Below are 18,831 nucleotides of genomic sequence, written 5' to 3'. Positions count from 1 at the left end.
TAGACCGAGTCACTTGGAAAGGACGCTCTCCAATCTGCAGGCTGAGTACTGTATTCCAGGTATCCAGCATTTGTGAGCTGTCATGGATGCTTGGATGGTTATTAGTAATGGACTTGTCTTTGAGTCATTTTTGCTCCTTCAAGTAACCCTTCACCCATATTCCTGTAAGTAACCCCTCACCCATATTCCTGCAGGTAACCCCAATAAAACTCATGAGTCACCAAGTTGGACTTTGGTGTTATCCATACTTTGGACTGTCATGAGCTCCCTATCTGGGGTGAATTGACCTGTGTGTTGTGTCTCCCTGTTGACAACAAGCAAAAAAAGGAACTTATTCTAAGTACTACCATTTGGTTTTCAGATTCCATCTACTCATAGAGAGAAACTAAATTCAAGATCCCAGGCCTCAGGGGAGCTGGGAACTTCCCAATATCTGAACAGCTTCTGTTGTAAGGAAACAGTTGTCTGACTCCAGACGTCTCAAAGACAACTTCTCCAGCTTGCTGACAGGATCAAATTAAGTTCATGTTCCCAAGCCCAGGGACCTACTCTTATCCTGATTGATGGAAGCTCCCTTGCTCAACCCCTTGTCAAAACATGGTTGGATAAGGCTATAGCCCACCCCGTTCCCCCTTGCTTTATGGTTTCATCCTTTATGTATGGTGTACCACATCCCCTCAGGGTTGCAGTCCGGCTCCTGAGTCTTTTCTGCAGCCCTGATTGATCAGTGGTGGCTTGGTTACAATAGATTTCTGCCATCACACTGACCTGGTGTTTGGTTTATGCTGGATTTAAGCAGACCCATCAACAACCCCAGAAAAAGCTTTGTAGTGTGACAGGAGGCTACCTCCCACAGCCATAGAAGGAGACAAGAGGGATTAACTTGTAAGAATGACCCAGTCCGTTTCACTGATAACGCCTAAAATGTTAAAACGCTGAGAGTATTGCAGAAAGAAGAGCCAAGCTTCTCCCATTATCTTTCATGGGGCAACGTTCCTGTGAAAACTGAGAATGAGTTTTGGTGGGCAAGGTAGAACAGCAGCTCTCATGGACTAGCAGGGACTCAGAAACCCACCATCGTGTTCCACATAGGCAAAATTAATATCATGTCATATAATAATATGACCCGAGATATAGTTTTCTTTTCAGTCATCATCACAGGCAAAGGTTTTTCTCACCCTCAAAAATGCTACTCCAAAGACGTTTTTTGTGTTCATGGAGATTTGCTTCCCTAAGACAATAAAACTAGAGGCATTGAGTGACTAGATAATTGTTAATGTATTCTATTACATGATGTCTCAGGATAGGAAACATTGTTCAACCTAATAGTGATCAGTCAAGACCCTGCTCCTTCTAGGGAAAAGATATTTGGATTCACTGAGGAGAAATGGCCAGCCTCAAGGAAATGATGGAGTATCCAGATAAATATCTTGGTTTTATAATTGTCACATTTATTTTTGAGAAAATAGCCAAAATATTGGATGTTTCATTGTTTGGAGAGTGAGAGAATACAACATGTAAGTTGCTGGTAAAGTTTTATCCCTTAATTCTGAACTCACCATAATTCTGAAGATACTATGTCATGGAAGAACTTCTAAAACATTTTTTTTTTTGTCTTTGTGCAGGAAAATGGCCAATTTCAGGTCACTTGTCACATTATTTTGAATCCCTTTTCTTTTCACCTCCAGCTTGTATCCCCAAAGTCTGGAAACCCTTCCCTCTTTTCTAACTACTACATTTACTGTGGGATGTGTTTGCTTTATTCCTGTCAAGCGTCAAACAGAAAAAATATCAATGAACCAGTCCTGTTCTTAGGATTTTTTTTTCACTTAACTTACTATAGCCTAATAAGATTACTTTGATAGGTTAGAAACACTACAGTTAGATCCTAATGTGTACAAACTGATCCACAGTACAAAAGATTTCTTAGTTAACAGTGCCAGTGGGTAAGGACATCAGTATAGGAAATGTGATGCCTTTAACACAAGGCTCCCAACAAGACCTTGAACATCCTGAGTCTTGGAAATAAGACAGTGTTGCCTGGGAGGAAGTGGTGGCCATCATTTCCTTAACATTTTTCTGACTACAGCTCACCAAAACACTCACAATGAACCATGAGCTTGAGGGCTGACTGGAAGGGAGTTAGGACATATAGTCTTTCCTTAGGCAACACATTCTCTGCATAACCCCTCACCAAAGATGGTGGTGAGGTGATTGCGGGACAGACAGCCATATCTCTCAGATGAGCACTTTCTCAGTATCTCTAAACTCAAGTCAAGGTAAAAGAGAGTGTTCTTAACTGTGCATTAGGCCTGTAGTTAGGAGTGTGCATGCAAGTGTTCAGTGTTCTTCATCTCCATACACAGCCTAGGACCTGCCCACAGCTAAGATGGGTTGTCCCACAGCAATTAACACAAATAGGACAACCCCCCACAGGCAATCCTTGGGCCCTTCACCCATGTGACTGTAAAGTATCAAGATGACAATTAACACTGACTGTCTCATTTCCCACATGCAGATAGAACCATTTTTGCTTTGTTCCTTCCTTCTATAAAAATTAACTTTGAAAACAACTGATCCCTTATTATTATCACTTACAGTTACGCTTTTTACTAGGTATTAGGGTTACATCAATGAAGAAGATAGACAAGTGGCCTGCTTGCATGATCCCAGTAGTCTAATGAACTCGGGCAGAAACAGGAATAAATGAAAATTAATATCATTATTTGTAATGACTTATTGCAATACCCATAGATCAGATTGTCTACCCGCCATCATCAGGAATCTGTTCCTTGGGGTAGGTTCAGAGACCTTCAACTGGTTAGCATGCAGGGAACAAAAGATTGTACAGTGCAAGCTCGGAACAGGATGCTCATATCTCATCCTAAGGCTTCAGGATCTTTGCAGAAGAGGGACTAGAAAGACTGTAAGAGCTAGGGGTGATGAAGAATTTGTAAGACACAGAGCGTTTCTCAAACACAACGGGGCAGAAGCATACATGAGCTGGCAGCAATTGTGAGGGCATACACAAGACCCTGGAAAACTCCAGTTATACAACATTCCAGTGGAGGTGGGAGTAGATATGTAATATTACCACTAGCTGTGAAGTTCGTATCTAATGGTTGCTGGGAAGGGGAAAGTAAGGCTATTTTTTATAATGCAATTCCTGGTAGGCTGACCAAACAGGAGATAAGGCACCAAGCCTACGAGTACCTGGGCAGTACAAACTGGATTCAATGGGGAAAGAAACTAAAACAAACCAAACAAACCAAAAATAAGTGATCTCCAAGTCTGATGGGAAAGAATGGGGTGTGAGTGCATGGTAAGAAGAAGAACTGGGGGGCGGATATGTTCAAAATATATGGTATACATTTCTCAAAGAATTACAGGTCAGAGAGGGAGTGGTCAGTACCAAAAATAAAATGGCGGTGACAAGAACAATGGCTGAAGTTATTTAGGTCTTGAGGCTTGTGTCTTCTTTGAGGATGGCATGTTTGCGCTCAAGCACCAGTGACAAGTTGACCATTGTGAGGTTGTGCTTCGGAACATCTTAGGCTGGGGTGGTCATGGGCTTGACTGTGAGACAGACACGTGGTTAGAAAGTTGTGCTGTCAGGGAGGCAGTAGGGAGCCATTAGTGATCTGAGGCAGAAGAGTGACTCTCCCTTCCTTTGGTTGCTATAGTCAATATGGATCAAAAGAGCCAGCGGAGTCTAGAGGAACACTAAGGAGGTGTTGATCATCATCCCAACAGGGTGATGGTAAGCCTGGAACTGCAGGTAGCAGCAGAGATGAATGGAGAACAGGACTGATGAATAGAGTAAACAGAGTTCTATGTTCTTGGCTTGCTGAAGGATTTGTTATAGACAAAGTGAAAACGAAAACAGAAACAAAATCTGAGGAGCGCAAACTGCCTCCAACTTGTGATTCTCAGATGCTCAGTATCTAGTTTAGTCTTTGAGAGTAGCGTCTATAAGCAGAGGGTCAGGAAATCTGTTCCTCTTTTTTCCTTTCTTTCTTTCTTTCTTTCTTTCTTTCTTTCTTTCTTTCTTTCTTTCTTTCTTTCTCTTTCTTTCTTTCAGGGCCAACCCACAGGCCTTTGGGGTTCTCTTCTCTGTGTTTGATACAACAATCTTCACCCAGACCAGAGGCTGCACCCGAAGCAGCCTAAGGGTGGGGGGATACCCATGCCCAGCTCCACACAGGGCCGTGGTCACAAAGTCCTTGTTAATCGGCAGGGCAGGTCCTGTGGTAGCTGTGCCCAGAGGCCCAACCTCCACCCCTAAGCCCACCCCAGAAGTGTGTGGAGAACAACAGCGACATGAGAGAGGCCCCTGCCAGGGGCCTCCTCCCCTTTCAGGATGTTCCTGCTTTACTTGCCAGGAATCTTTGTCATGAATGAATCTTTGTCATCCTTTAACTTTTGGAAGAAAATGAAAACAGCCCTTGCCACTTACTCAGACAACGGGTACAGGGTGAGCAACGTGGTAAAAGTCTCTACAAAAGAATGCCAGCAGGGGCACAAGATGTCCTCTGGCTGAGAGCGATGTCCAGAGCATTTGAATTTAATCAGACCATAACATATTTCTTTGCCCTTTTACAATGATGATGACTAACTGGCTCCCAAGTGAGTAAGTTACATTTTAGACAAAGGAGGGCAAATAAAATCACTCTTGGCTTGGGGCACTTAATACTTAATTGAGTCATAGCTGCACAGACCATAACTAAATATGCATGAAGAGGATAACACGGAGACGTTTTTTGTATCAAAGTCTTCTTTTAAATATACTTTCCCCTCTTTGCTTTGTCATTCCTCTACGAGAAATGGTCCTCTGTTCATTCTTTTTTTCTGATTTGACATATGTAGTTGGTGGGAGGCCCAAACTGTGCATGTAGGGGGAGTGAATTCCCTGTCTCTGTGGTCTCACCTTTCATTTTCCACAGGTGAGCAGACCCTTACAGGTTCCAGATAGCAGGAAATTGAGAATTTTGGTACGTCACAGACTAAAAGACAGCTACAGATCAGCCTCCATTTCAGACAGTTTGGAGTCTGCGAACACCTTAGTTAGCCTGCAAGCAAATGGTAGGGGTTTCCTACCAATTCCTTACTATTGAAGAAGTGTTAAAATTTTCTTCTTGGATAGTAAATCCTCTCACTTGGAGACTAAAAAAAAAAAAAAAACCTGTAGAGAAAACAAATTCTGGAGGCTACTGGAAGACTTTGTCTGTTGTGATTCCTGCTTCCTAAGGGTAGATGTTGATAGCCCAACACTGACACCCAGATGTTTTAAGGTTGGTCTGAATTGCTTCCGTATAGGGCTTCAGTATCTACCAGAGTTGTTATTTAAAGTGTGATAATGATAATGGCCGCTCAACATTAGATCAGGGCACGTGGCTTTTTAGAACGTACAGAGAGTAAATTCCCAACTATGGCAGAGTTTCTGTTAAATGGAGACCTTACTCTCTATTGGCCTTTGGTTTCATAGCCATCTCTATAAATAAAGGTACAGTGTAGCTAATGTTTGTCCTCCTAGCTTTCTTTAGTTTTTTTTTTTGTATATTTTGTTTTGATTCCATCTTTTAGTGTCTACAGCAGATAGTTCTTTTTAAATGATTTATTTAATTTTATTTTATGTGCATTAGTGTGAGGGTGTCAGATCCCTTGAAATTGAGGTTACAGACAGTGTGAGCTGCCATGTGGGTGCTGGGAATTGAAGCTGGGTCCTTTGGAAGAGCACCGTGCTCTTAGCTACTGAGTCATGTCTCCAGCCCAAGATAATTCTTAAACTTTACAGTGGGTTTAGAGTCACAGAGAAGTCCTGAAGCTAATATAGAGTGTGCTTCTATATGCTCGGATTTCCCTGCTCCTAACATCCATACATTCATCTCAACTAATGAACCAGCATCATTAAAATCTAAATCTATGTTTCGCTGACACTTTCTTAGTATTTACAGTGTCCCTTTCTATTTAAGTATCACATCCAGAAAAATCACAGCCCCTTTAGTTTACTGTGTTGTGATTTGAGTGTGAAATGTCTTCCTAGGCTGATGGGTTTACACTCTTGGTCTCAATTGCTGTCACCAAAGGGAAGGTTATGAGCCTTTGTGAGATGAGGCTGGTCACTGGGGATGGATTTTTGGGTGTTGCATCCTGATTTTGCTTCTGGCCTGAGGGCTCTGCTTCTTGTCTCTCAGGGTAATGTTACCAAACTACTCACATTCCATACCGTTGTTGCCTCTCCACAATGATGGGCCAAGCCTCTTAAGTAATGAACTGAAATAAACTTCTCCTTCTTCACGTGGCAAGCCACAGCAACTCATACATCATGTCTTGGTAGACCCCCCTAGATTAGGACAGTTTCACAGTCTTTGTCTGAGATAACCTTGGCTCTGTACCTCTTACATATCTACTACTGTGACCTCAAAATATACAAGTAGAAAAAAAATCCAAATCCTAAGAAGAAAGTAACAAAATAAGGTGGGTGACTTGAACCCCTTCTTTAGGTTTGATAAATCAAAGAGGCTAAAGCTTGGTAAGGCTAAATAATATTTGAATCTCATGATGATCAAACCTGAGCTCTATATAATCCAACTTTTAGAAATACCATTTTCTCAAGGTTACATAAAATATTTACAGAGATTGACCATCTCCTCACAAGCCATGTTTCAAGAAATCTAATAATCATACCACATAAATTGGAAATTAATTACCAAAGATAATTAAAAGGCCACACAAATTTAAAAGTTAAAGAGTACACATAAATAATTCATTGCATCAAATGAGACATCTAAAGGGAACTTAGAAAATATTAAGTACTGAATGTGTCACAACTTTTGGGATGCAAATAAAACAGAACATAAGAGGAAAATTTGACCTCCAAAAATTGAATCACAATGAAGAAGGTCTAGCTTTAAATTCACTGCTTTAAGATTATTTCTCGTGAAGAGAAAAGAGTGGAGATGTAGCTCATTGACATCCTAACCACAAACAGTTGAATGAGCAAGACCCAGGCTTCAGTTTCCAGCTCCGCAGAAAATAACTAAATGAAGCAGAGAGAGATGAAAACAAAACCCAAGGAGGAGGGACCTTTTTTTTTAGCATATAGAACTATGAGGTGAAGGACGCCATTGTTCAGTCCTGAGTATACACTGCCCAAAAAAGGAAAGTTAAAGTAATAACATGAGGTCACTTCCACAATCTTCAGTGAGATCTTGCTTTTCTTGCAGTGTGTCCATTTTTTCTGTATTGTTTCCCAGTCAGCTGTTGATGTTGACAACTTGCTGGAAAATAGCTAAGTATTCTCCTAGGAATAATAAGGATAACGATGATGACAATGATAATTCCTTTTGCTTACCTACAATACCATTGCCACTTCAGAGAAATTAATGTAAATTCCATATAATTACCAGAGATTCTAGATTCCTTTGCTGTAATTGCCTCAGGCATTTTTCACAGCTGCTTTTCTCTCTTTCCCTGTCAGATCTAACGGTAGGCTCTGTTGTGATGTTTTTGCTTTGCTTCTTACAGTCTGGTGTCTACACTCAAAACAGTTCTCTTCCACTTAAGATATCTGAGTCTGGCCTTTTGAAGCAGTCTGGTGGTTGGTTGTCCATTAGGACACACACACTTGAGTCAGGGATGGACTCACACATGCTAGGCTCAATGTTCCAACCAAGATTATTCCTTCAGAGTTTCATTTAACTGGTTCTTTTGTTCCTAGAACTTCCACAGAGTGGAAGTTAGACTTAACATGGCTGGATTACATCCAGCTTAAAATCCTTTAGGCTGACAGCCATCACAGTGTCCCAGTTTGAGCTGTGGTACATTGAACCACTAGTACAGACTCTTCTGCTATTGGTGGTAACTGCATTGACCATCAGCTTTTTATTTTTTTTTCAGCACAATCATAAACCTTCCACCTTGAGTTAGTGACTTGTTTGGTGATGTTTTCGTTCTATAGGAATATCCTGCTCTCCCTGTTTCTCACAACCTAGGAATTTTAAAACAACTACAAGCCTAGCTGTTTTAGCTTCCTTTAATGATCTTTGGTTGAATCGGTTTTATTTCAGCTTAAGAACGAATGCCAATTTTTCCATTTGAATAATTTCTCTACTAGCTGTGGGACTCTGGAAATGCTTTAAGCAGTGTGGGCCTTTTTCTGAGTGCAAAGTAGAGTTACTCAGCAGGGAAGGAGGAAGAACAAAGGATGAAAGGCCTTTCATGGAATGTAAGCCAAGATTCCAAAAGTTCTAGCAGTACTTTCTCACCCCAAGGCTCTTCTGTTTCAGTCTGGACACTCCTTCTAATTAAGTGAAACCCTTTATAGAGAGGATGAGCAAGTGTGCAAATCTATAACATAAATATATTTATTAAATACATGTGTGGACTCAAAGCCGTTGAGGGATGACAGAACTATATTTAGTAACAAAATTGTCTACAATGTAAATTAGTAAAATATAAGTCAGACATTGACCCATTCCTTTCCTGAAAGCTCCAGACGCCAATGTAGATAGGCATGTTGGAAGGATGGGGTTCCAAAACAACTTTCATATCAAGATTAGGGCTTCAGTTCAGCAGCGTTGCAAAGAATTAAAAGTGAGTATGTAGTGCAATTTCTTCTCAGCATCAAATACCTACACATGCATGAACCTGCTCACAGGTCACCCCCACCCTCTGCCTCACTCAAAGGAATAGGAGAGAGGCAGACTCCTGCAGAACATGGGGGAAGCATAGGAGGCACACTTCCAAGTGCATAGGCCCTCACCTCCGTCTGCCCACGAGACCTTATGCTTCTTTCATGCATGTTTGTGTACACAACTGCCACACCCACCCACATGCAACCCCTTACCTGAAGCTTTCTACCTCCATGAGCAATTCTTAGGCTCCCTTCATCTCCTTTCTTCTCACTTCTCTCCTCACACATCCTCTCCCACTCTTTCTCACCAACTGCAAGTCTAAGGCCTTTACAGTAAGGAGAAGGCAATAAAAAATGCTTCCAGTTTCTCAGGGTTATTCTTTAAAGGTAAAAGATGGTTGTAAATAATAAATATTTTTCTTCAACATTCAATAAATGTCCTATTATTCCTGTATGTTTCTTAAATAATACATACAAGCACATAGAGAAAATGGGTATCCTTTTTTTATCTCACACTGGGGGAGGGTTTTAGCGCATGTGGTCTTTGAGTTGCAGATGAGACTAAACAGGTTAGTACAAGGAAGGGGGTACACAGATAAAGGACCTGAGATAGTTCTTGATAAGACAGAGGTCAGGAGCAGCAGTTAAGCAGGGGCTCTGCTACTGACTTGGGGAAGAGATAGGGGATTAAAGTTCCTAATAGGATTATATTTTATTAAACTCAAATTTAAGCAAAAGCAAAATGTATTGTCTCATCCATGGATGGAATGTGGTTTCTCCTCTGACATTTCTTTTTTCTTCTTCCTCATGTCAGCTCTTGATTCAGCAGACTTTTCCTGTGCTGTGGAAACGTGCCTGTAAACCGGGCGGATTTGGCAGCATTCCCCACCAACATTTTCAGCACAATAGGTTAGCGTGGGGGCAGGTACCGGTCCACAGGCAGGTCATGTGCACCGTTGGCTTGTGTCTGGCAGGGAGTTTCTCCCAAAACCAGACTGCAGGCAAAGTCCTGGATGTCTAAGGAGTGCTGTCATCAGAAGACTGGATGAGTAACGGGGATGACTTGACAAACACTCCCTGTGACAAAAGCCTGAGCCACTGCAAAACACAGTATATGGCTCATTACTTCTCAAAAGCTTTCTAGTGCATTTCAAGTGCTTCTCATTTTTAGAAAAAGTAAAATATGATGCCGCTGGTCTTTCTAACTGATGAGCAGAAACTGACTTCAAATCCTTCACTGTGAGATGCTTAGGGAGAGTATTGATGAGGTAACATGAATTTTATGACTCACATGGAAAGGTTTTGAGGCATAAATGGCCCCACACAAGTTATTTCAGAAACACAGATCTTTCAGGCTCCAATCATAAAAGAAAAAAAAAATTGCTCTCCCAAATACCAGTTTTCGGAAAAGCTGTTGCTGGCCCTGTTAGCTACGATCTTTCTTTGCTTAGATGAAATTTTAACACAGTAGGAAAGCAGAATAAGGGGGGGAGACCTTTTTTTTCTGAAGTGTATTTTATGTATGTATGTATGTATGTATGTACACAATTATTTATTTTATGAATATGAGTCTTTTGCCTGCACGTATGTCTGTGCATCACGTGTACCTGGTGCCCACAGAGGTCAGAAGAGGGCATCAGGTTCCCTCAATGGGGACCACACATGGTTGTGAGCCACCATGGGGATGCTGGGAACTGAACCAGTGTCCCCTGCAAGAGCAGCCAGTGCTCTTAAGGATGGAACCATCGCTCCAGCCCCTCTTCAGGTAGATTCTAATTGAAAGTTAGTTTTCCAGCGTACTTGTTTGCATTGTAATTCATGATTAGGATTTCTAAAGGCTTTTATTTGTTTTTGGTTCTGCTTACAAACCTTCTTGCTCAGGAACTCCAATTATTTGATAAGGACAGGAGGAATGACCAAGAAAATTGCTTCGGACAGCCTAAAGCACCCCATTCAGCATGTATTCACTGTGTAACTGAGGATGCTCACATAGCTGATTTTCAGTTTCCTGTTTATGGGGTTGAGACTTGGTCCTTTGGGCATAAGTATAGCCATATTTGTTTCAGGCCCACCAGCCACATCCTCTCTACTTCTTGCTGATATAGAAGAATTCCTGTACAACGTCAGGTTAACCAGAAACTATGTTTATGTTCAGCATTCTCTGTGGCCTTGTTTTTCCTAGAAATCCCCCAACCATAAGCACAGCTAGCCCCAACTGCCAGGCACATTTTCAATGTTAGCCAGAACTGCTTGTTAGCCAAATAACTTGAATCAGACCCGGCTACCCTGTTCACCATCCGTCCCTTTGTGAGCTAATTGTGGTTTTTGCTTTTATAAACTGACTGTAGGAAATGGGTTGATGTTACAGTTAGGTTCTCCAGTTCTGTTCTGTGTTCCTAGTCATAGCCAGTCCTGGGAATTTGGGTAGCTGTGGTCAATATACCATCCATATCTGACCGAGATTGGAGTCTGAGTGGTTTGTGTGGCTTTTCTTGTAACAGTGGAGAAGAGAATGTGACTAGCACATTGTCTTTCCTAACTTCTACCAAAGCACACACCACTTTCTCCTGCACTGGGCTTCTCAATGTAAAGACAGCATCGAATGAGTGAATGAGTGTGTGTGTGTGTGTGTGTGTGTGTGTGTGTGCCCAAGAAACGGCTTCAAATCTGATTTAATTTCATCCTCTAATGAATAGCTGGAGACTGGAGTCTACTTACAGGTCATATTCCTTGCAAGAAATCAGGCGCTGAATGAAGGGCATCTAGAAAAACTGTAAGAGATAAACCTGTCACTTCCTCTGAGAGGGTCCTCTGAATCTCCGTGCTGTGACACTCCTACAGCACAGGCTGGCAAACTATAACCCATTCTCCAGTCTCAACCTACTGCCTGATTTTTGTATAGTCTGCAAGGTAAGAACTTTTGCTTTCTTTGTTTACAACAGGGAAGATAAGGGTATCCCTTCTTTCTCTCTTTTTTTTTAAAAATATATGTTTTATGTGTGTTGGCATTTTGTCTGCATGTATGTCTGTGCACCACATGTGTTTCTGGTACCTACAGAGGCCTGAAGAGGCCATTGGGTCTCCTACAACTAGAGTTACAAGCAACTATAAGCTGTAGCGTAGGGGCTGAGAATAGAACCCAGGTCCTCTGGAAGTGCCAGTGTTCTTAACCATGGAGCTCTTCCTCCAGTCCATCCCCTGTCTTCTTTTTATCTTGGAAAACACCTACTCCTGGTGAACATGTGCCTTTCCTGCCTAGATTGCCACTGTGTGTCTTTATTAGCATAATGGTTTGGCACACAAGAAACAGAGGCTCTTAGGACCCCCTGGGAAACTTAGCTAGACACCCTCCCAGGACACTGCCTGCCACAGACACATTAAAGCTGGGAAGAGGTTGGACAAGCCTCTGTTTGCTTAAGGGCCACATGTGATTTGGATTCTGGGCTAGGAGACACTGCAGCGGAGGGCTCAGCAAACAGTAGCCTATGGCAAATGAATGGAGGCATCTTCGACTGGTGTTTTCTTCCCCTGTGCTTTTGGACACTGTCTGAAGGAGTTAGGAATCTGCATCAGGCCACGGTGTGCTCCTGTCTTCATCCCTGATCCAATCACTCCTGTTTGCAGAGGTCCGATTGCCTCTCCTTCACCAGCACTGGCTGCCTCGTTTTCACCATTTCTGGCCAGCAGGGCCTGTAACGTTCTTGCAACTTATGCTTCTGTGGCCTGGGCCTTTGCTCTCCGTTTGCTTTTCCTCTTGATTCTTGTCAGCTTTCCTCTCTTCCTCTGTAATCTCCTTGGCATTTGTTTCTCATTGTTGCTAAGCTTACCAGTAGCACCAGCTTCCTGCCAATAACACCACCACTTTCAACTCTTCACATTTCTTTATTACTGTTTAAATTAGTTTTGCCCTGTGCTTCATACCAGGAAATAAATCTCTAGGCTCTCCTTTCCCTGCTATCTAAATTACTGTCTCTGCTAGTAGGTTATTTGCAGCAATTTTGAGCTGATGTAAAAATAAGAAAATGTAACCTTTATATTTATAAAAAAGGAAACTGAGGCCCATGGAGAGAAGCAGACTGCCCTGGGTCAGAGACAGCTCACTGCAGGGCTGGACCAAGATGCATCATGTCCAGTTCACATTTCCTTCCTGCTATGTTGTGCAGCAATTCCCTCGGAGACAAAACATTTCCTCTTAGAAGGAGGCTTGTTAAGACTCCATTTGTTCTAAAGGAAGGTACAACATTTCATAGTGGTGGGAAAGCTCCTTAAGACTCAAGAAGTTCTAGTGGGAGGATCATTAAAATTGAAGCTGGGCATGGTGGTGCACATCTTTAGTGCCAGCACTGAGGAGGCGGAGGCAGGAGGATCTTTGCGAGTTTGAGGCCACGCTGTCTCTACAAAGTGAATCCAAGACAGCCAGGGATACACCTGTCTCGCAAAAACAAACCAACAAACAACAACAAAAACTGAGGAAGTAAACAACCCAGAAGCCTCAGGAAAGCCCTGAAACTAACTAAATGTGCTAGGTTCCTTCCTTCCAATGCTTATAGGGGCAGTATGAGCTGCTGAGAAATACTCCATCTACCCGCAAGTTGTGCAGTAACTTTTAGGTTCCATGCTGGGAGCAGATTTGGTCTTTTGAGTCATTTTTGCTCCAAATAACCACTTGCCCTTCTGCTGTAACCACAATAAAGACGTAAGTTCACCAAGCTAGACCTCGGCGATGTCCTTCCTTTGGCCTGTCATCAGTTATTCCTACCTACCCAGGAACAGTGTCGCACGTCATGCTGCCACAGGGGCTGACCTCTGACTTTGGGATACTGATTGCCTCTCTGTCTGACCTGAGCACTTCCCCAAAACTGCTCCTTGCCACACTCTACCGATTTGAATACTCAAGGAAAAGGGGGTGTTGCTGGTGGCAACCACGTGGAAGTGTTGGCGACTCGCTGACAACTCCGTGTTGGTGACAGATCAGAAGACCCGGCACTGCGCGCAAAGCCGCCGCACTGCACTGACCAGCACAGAGGGCTCCTCCCGCAAGGACTTGGTCCTAAACAGCTGCCCACAGCAGCCTCCCATCGGCACTGTCCACCCTGGTGACGTCAATTATGATGGCAATTTATGAAGTGCTTAGGCAGCTGTGGATGCGCCGTATTCAAGGCTTCTGTATCAGGTGGCATAAATATAGAACATTTCCAACATGGCTGAAAATTCAAATAGTACAGCTCTGAGTGCTTTGGGGGATAAATTTCTTCAGGGAAGGAGGATTATGTAGAAGCCACACTATCCCCATAGGCTCAGGACTGGGATTCTGACTCTACAGTACAGCTATTTGGCAACCCTGGCCCTCTTTCCATCATCCCTTGAGACCTGAAGCTCCTTGGAAGTCATGTCTGTCTTTTGGTGACTTTTATGTTCCCACAGAATTGAGGGCAGGACCTGAAGCATGGAAGACTCCAGGAACGACTCCAGCAAATGCATGCTGTATGCTAAATAAAACTCTAATTTAATTTAATGCTCTTTATCTTATATAGGCTAAAAACAGCTGTATTCAATACAGTGGTTAAAAAAATATAATGCTGGTAAAGAAGACCAAATGTTGGAACTGGCTGCAGATCAAGTAAGAGACAAGTTGATTTCCTCTCTTCCAGAGGAAAGTCTGATTCTCTGGAGCATAGATGGTTAGCAGTAGGCTAAGGGGACATAAAGGCTGAGCCTAGTGGCCCAGCAAATACAGGTTCACGGATGTGAGCTCTGCTACCTGGAAATTAAGCCCATCTCTGGCGTGGGACTCTGAGATAGCCTTTGAACTCATAATTCTAAGCCAAAAGGCAACATGGAGGGGCAGGCCGGAGACCAGACCCAGGCCCCACACTGAAGAACTGTTTTGCTTAGCTTTGTTTCTTGGTGACAGCCTGGGCTGCAATCAAAACCTCTGTCCTTTCCAGAGCACGGCAGGATGAAAGCGAAGCACAAGGAAGAGAAAACTCCAGGAGGTCCTCCAGAGCCTGAACCAGGTATGTCACTATGAGGGCCAGGTGTCCCAATGCTCACAACACACTTTATTAGAGTTTTTGGACGAATAAAAGGGTATTGCATACACATGCCGCAGTTTTCTTAGTCTTTTTTTTTTTTTTTTTTTTTTTTTTTTTTGCTGAAGGGCTCCAAGCTCCAAGGTTGGTCCTGTAAGTAGAGTTATACTTGGCCAGAAATGCCTGAAAATGCCTCTGCCTGAGTAGCTAGTATCTGTAGTGTAATCAAGTACTTTGTCAAAACTGGGTTAGTTCTATATTTGTTGAATCAATACTACACACATGAGCATTTTATGTAAGCCAATAAAAATAGGTTTGAGAACAGTTCTTTTTTTTTTCTTCTTCTTCTTAATTTTCTCCTTTAGAATCCCTCCAAAATATCATTCCAGTTTTCATTTGGTGTCATAACAAATAAAACAAAATACAAAATTATTCAAAAGTAGGGAGAGGATGGGCCAGAGAGAGAAGAAAACACACCAGTCCAAATCAAGTCTATCTATGAGAGGCACGCAGTGTGCTCTATCTCACTCCATCCATGTAACAACTTTTGAGGGAGGTACCCAAGGTCCCATAGCTGGTCACTGACTCCTGTAGGACCATACCATCTATGTCTGACCTTTGCATTTTGACCTCTAAGCTGGTTAGAAGCTAAATGGAGGATTTGTGGCTAGACTCCTTCGTGGCAAGCCTTACGCTTTTCCCTGGCACCCTTTGCCTGCCTAAAAATCATTGCATTCTTTTGAAATCCTTGCTCTAGACTACGGCAGCAGTCAGCTCTCCACGAGTCATGAGAGAAATGTGATGTGTACAATGTAGCCGCCGATTCCTTTTACCTTTTAGAATAATTCTATGGCATTTGGGAAGGTTTTCTGGTCCAAGATAATCATATTTAAATACTTGATCTTATTTGAGATTACAGCAGCTCTGTTCATTATTCTATGTAGTTATGGCAACAAAGAAATGTGAATGTGCCCAAAGTGTGCAGCTAACCTGCACATGACTTTGTTAACCTCACACAACCTCTATGGTGTCCTTGCCTGTATTTGTAGATGGATGACTTTATCCTGACAGCCCGAGGAAACCAACCCACGGCCAGTGTGTGCTTGTGGTAAGTGAGTGGGGAGAAGCTGGTGAAGGATTTAGGAATATATAATCAGCAGTAATACTGGCCTCTAGTCATTACTCAAGGCATTGGGCCCCAGTTTCATCGATGAAGTAGGAGTCAGCATTTACATTTTTTTTTCCCCAAGGATTAGGTTGGGTAGCACGTTCAAAAACACTTTGTAAGTTCTGAAGTTCTATTGAATTCTTATTACTTGAGGAGAGTCTATATTTGGTGGTAAAGGAAGGGACAAGGTGCCAGTTGTGGGACTAAGGCAGAATACTTTCATTTATTTTGTCCTAATTAGCCAGAGACATAATATTCTTTTTTTTTTTTTTTCTTGTATGATTTAGCACGTGGGAACCAGGAACAGGAGCCATGATTTTACATGACGCTCTCGCTCTGAGGGAAAATGTGCCGCTATGCTACTGTTGTCTCCACCCGTCTTCTCCTCTCTAGTGAGTGGCAGTGCCTCAGCAGAGGCTCCTTGTCATTTTAGAGAAGCCCTGTCAACGCACCATCATCTTGTGTCCACGCATGCGCACACACCTGCGCAGTGTCCGCGAACATGTCTCCCTCCCAAGAGGGTTAGCCGATAATCTCAGTTCCCTGTGTCTGGCACAAGGAAGGAACAACATATTTGTGTACTGAGTACAAGACTGAATAGCCTGGATGTGAGAGAGGCACCAAGACCTAACATTAAAAACCCAAGACGGCTCAAAGCTCCAGCTTAACTCTCGCACCAGTTACGAATGTGCAAAAGTAAACAAGTCACAACCTAGAGGAGCCTCGGGACTGTAGAGCAGGGATCATGAAACTTGCCTGCCCAGCTGAAAGAAATATTGGAAGCTAAGTGAGGGGAAGAACAGTGTGATGGTTAGCGTCCTGTGCCAATGTGGCTGGGCTGCAGCGCTCTGTTATTTAATCAAATACTGAATTAATCTGGGTGTCACCGCGGAAGTATTTGTAAATATGGTTCACATCTACAGTCGGTTTGACTTTGCATAAAAGGAAATTGCTCTGTCTGGTCGCTGCAGGCCACCGTTGGAAAGCTTTAGAAGCAAGGCACTGAGTTTTCTCAGCAAACTTGATCAGCTTTTGCCTGAGCCTGGAGCCTACAGGCTTGCCTTCTTGCTTACCATCACCGCATTTTTCTCCTCAGTCAAGGCATAAGAATGTTGCTGAAATTCTTTCTCTGGGGGAGATGTAAAGCAATGTCTAACCCTCTTCCTGAAGTCCTTAGACAAACCAACAAACAGAGGCATGATTCTACCAGAGCTCACTCTGGAAAGCCAACTAATTTCCTGGGCTTTCTTGCAGAGCTTGTGTGAGAAGTTACTCACAGGGATGTGGGCACCCCACCTTCTGCAGTACCCGAAAAGCCTTACCCAGCAGGGAAAAGGGCTTCCTCAGAAGCGTGTTGATGAGTCCCTCCAACCCTTGTCTTCACCTGCTTCTACATACTCTAGCCCCCGCCCCAGGGCAGGTGCAGCATTTTCAGATAAAGGGAGCAGCTGTATACTCAGGAGAAGATCTTGTGTCTTACCCCCACAGTGCAAACCGTTGATAAGCCAGCTGGGATGATTTTTCACAAGAGCAGTGCATCTGATCTCACCCAGATGGCAGTTTCTTGGCACATAGGACAATCATGGTAAGGATAAGTAAACACAATTGTATAATATGTATAATTTCAAGGGATATGCATATATAGCATGTTGAATCTATGCCCACCTATACACAAATGGTTTATAGAGAACACTAACGGGGAGGAGAGAGTGTTGATCAATATGGAAGGATAGGAAATGAAGGACAGAAGTGAAGGAGGGAGCCAGAACCCTCACTGTTTAAGCTGCAGGAGACGGAGGCTGGAAACTCGGCACAGCTGTCTCTCCATCTTCCTTGGATACTGCAGAGAGCCAGAACACTTTCCGCCTCCCCAGGTCTTGGCTGGGGCTGGGCTGCCACACTTCTGATGGGGCTGACCATTGAGGGTACAGAGCCTAACAAACAGGCCCAACCGGGGAGGAAAGGGCGGAAGGGGCAGCAGCGACCCACAGCATCCTGCACCCCTAGCCTTGGAGCTGTCTGTGTGGGTGTTCCGGCATTCCTAATTAGTACAGGCTCCCTCCGAGGCTGGGGAATTTCTTTGATTAATGCCTTCATTAAAAGGTCTCCCCTAATCAATCATCTGTGGTATATGCTTACAGGAAGAAGGTTCTTGGGGCTCAGATACAGGCCTCGTGCCTGGAAATGATGGAGTCTGCAGCCGAGGCGCGTCTGAGTGGGTCTTCTTACAGACACTGCTTGCCCTTCACCCATCCCTCCCACTTTCCCACACTCCCCCCTCCCACGCCACAGGCATTTTATGACAGAATAAAAATTAAACCCTGTGTGGCACATTTTTTTTTTTTTATCTTGAAGAGAAAAGTTCTCAGGCACCTCAATAATTAGCTCATGTGGGACAGGAGGTGCTGTCTCTGACACTCCTTCACTGCTGTGACTGCTACATCAATTATTCTTCCCCTCAGTGTATCCGCCTGAGCCTGGAGACCTGTGTTCACATCGGTGTTTGCCCCGGGCCTACTATGTGCCCGTCCCTGGGCTTAACGCTGGAACCAAAGATGATGGACATGATAACAGAGCCATATTTTATCCACCATTAGAAAAAAAAAAATGGATGTTTTAAACATTATGCTGGAAAAAGGGCCAAAGTAGGGGCAGGGAATAAAGAGGGTAGTGGGCTTATGGTTAAGTCACTGCAACTTTCCCAAGTGGGAAAGATGATGAAGGAGGAGGTTCTAGTGCCCGATGGCCAAGGCCATCTTTTGGGCCACCTCGAAGCCATCGTGGCCAAGAGGATACTGCTGCACTGGAAGATAGTGGCTGTGCGTTGTGAGGGCATCAACATTCTGGCAGTCACTATAGAAATAAGTTCAGTTACCTGACCTTTCTCTGAAAGCGGATGGACACCAGCCCTTCCCAAGGTCCATGCCACTCCTGAGCCCGAGCAGCAGCTTTTGTCACAAGGTGTGACATACGATGTCCCTCAAGACCAAGTGAGG

At 43.4% G+C, this 18,831-nt stretch overlaps 1 long non-coding RNA gene across 1 annotated transcript; it reads left to right on the top strand.

Annotated features, from left to right (window-relative positions):
- Nucleotides 1-14,167: 14,167 nt before the first annotated feature.
- LOC132648659 (uncharacterized) lies at nt 14,168-18,144 on the top strand. The gene is made up of 5 exons (XR_009587079.1): nt 14,168-14,255; nt 14,584-14,652; nt 15,717-15,775; nt 16,123-17,420; nt 17,977-18,144. It is a non-coding gene; the product is annotated as an uncharacterized LOC132648659 (long non-coding RNA).
- The last annotated feature ends 687 nt before the right edge of the window (nt 18,145-18,831 follow it).

This window comes from Meriones unguiculatus, chromosome 17 (genome assembly GCF_030254825.1).
Source record: "Meriones unguiculatus strain TT.TT164.6M chromosome 17, Bangor_MerUng_6.1, whole genome shotgun sequence".
NCBI lineage: Eukaryota > Metazoa > Chordata > Mammalia > Rodentia > Muridae > Meriones > Meriones unguiculatus.
The sequence above is the reverse complement of the archived record's forward strand: the minus strand, read 5'-3'. Positions and strand labels throughout refer to the sequence as shown.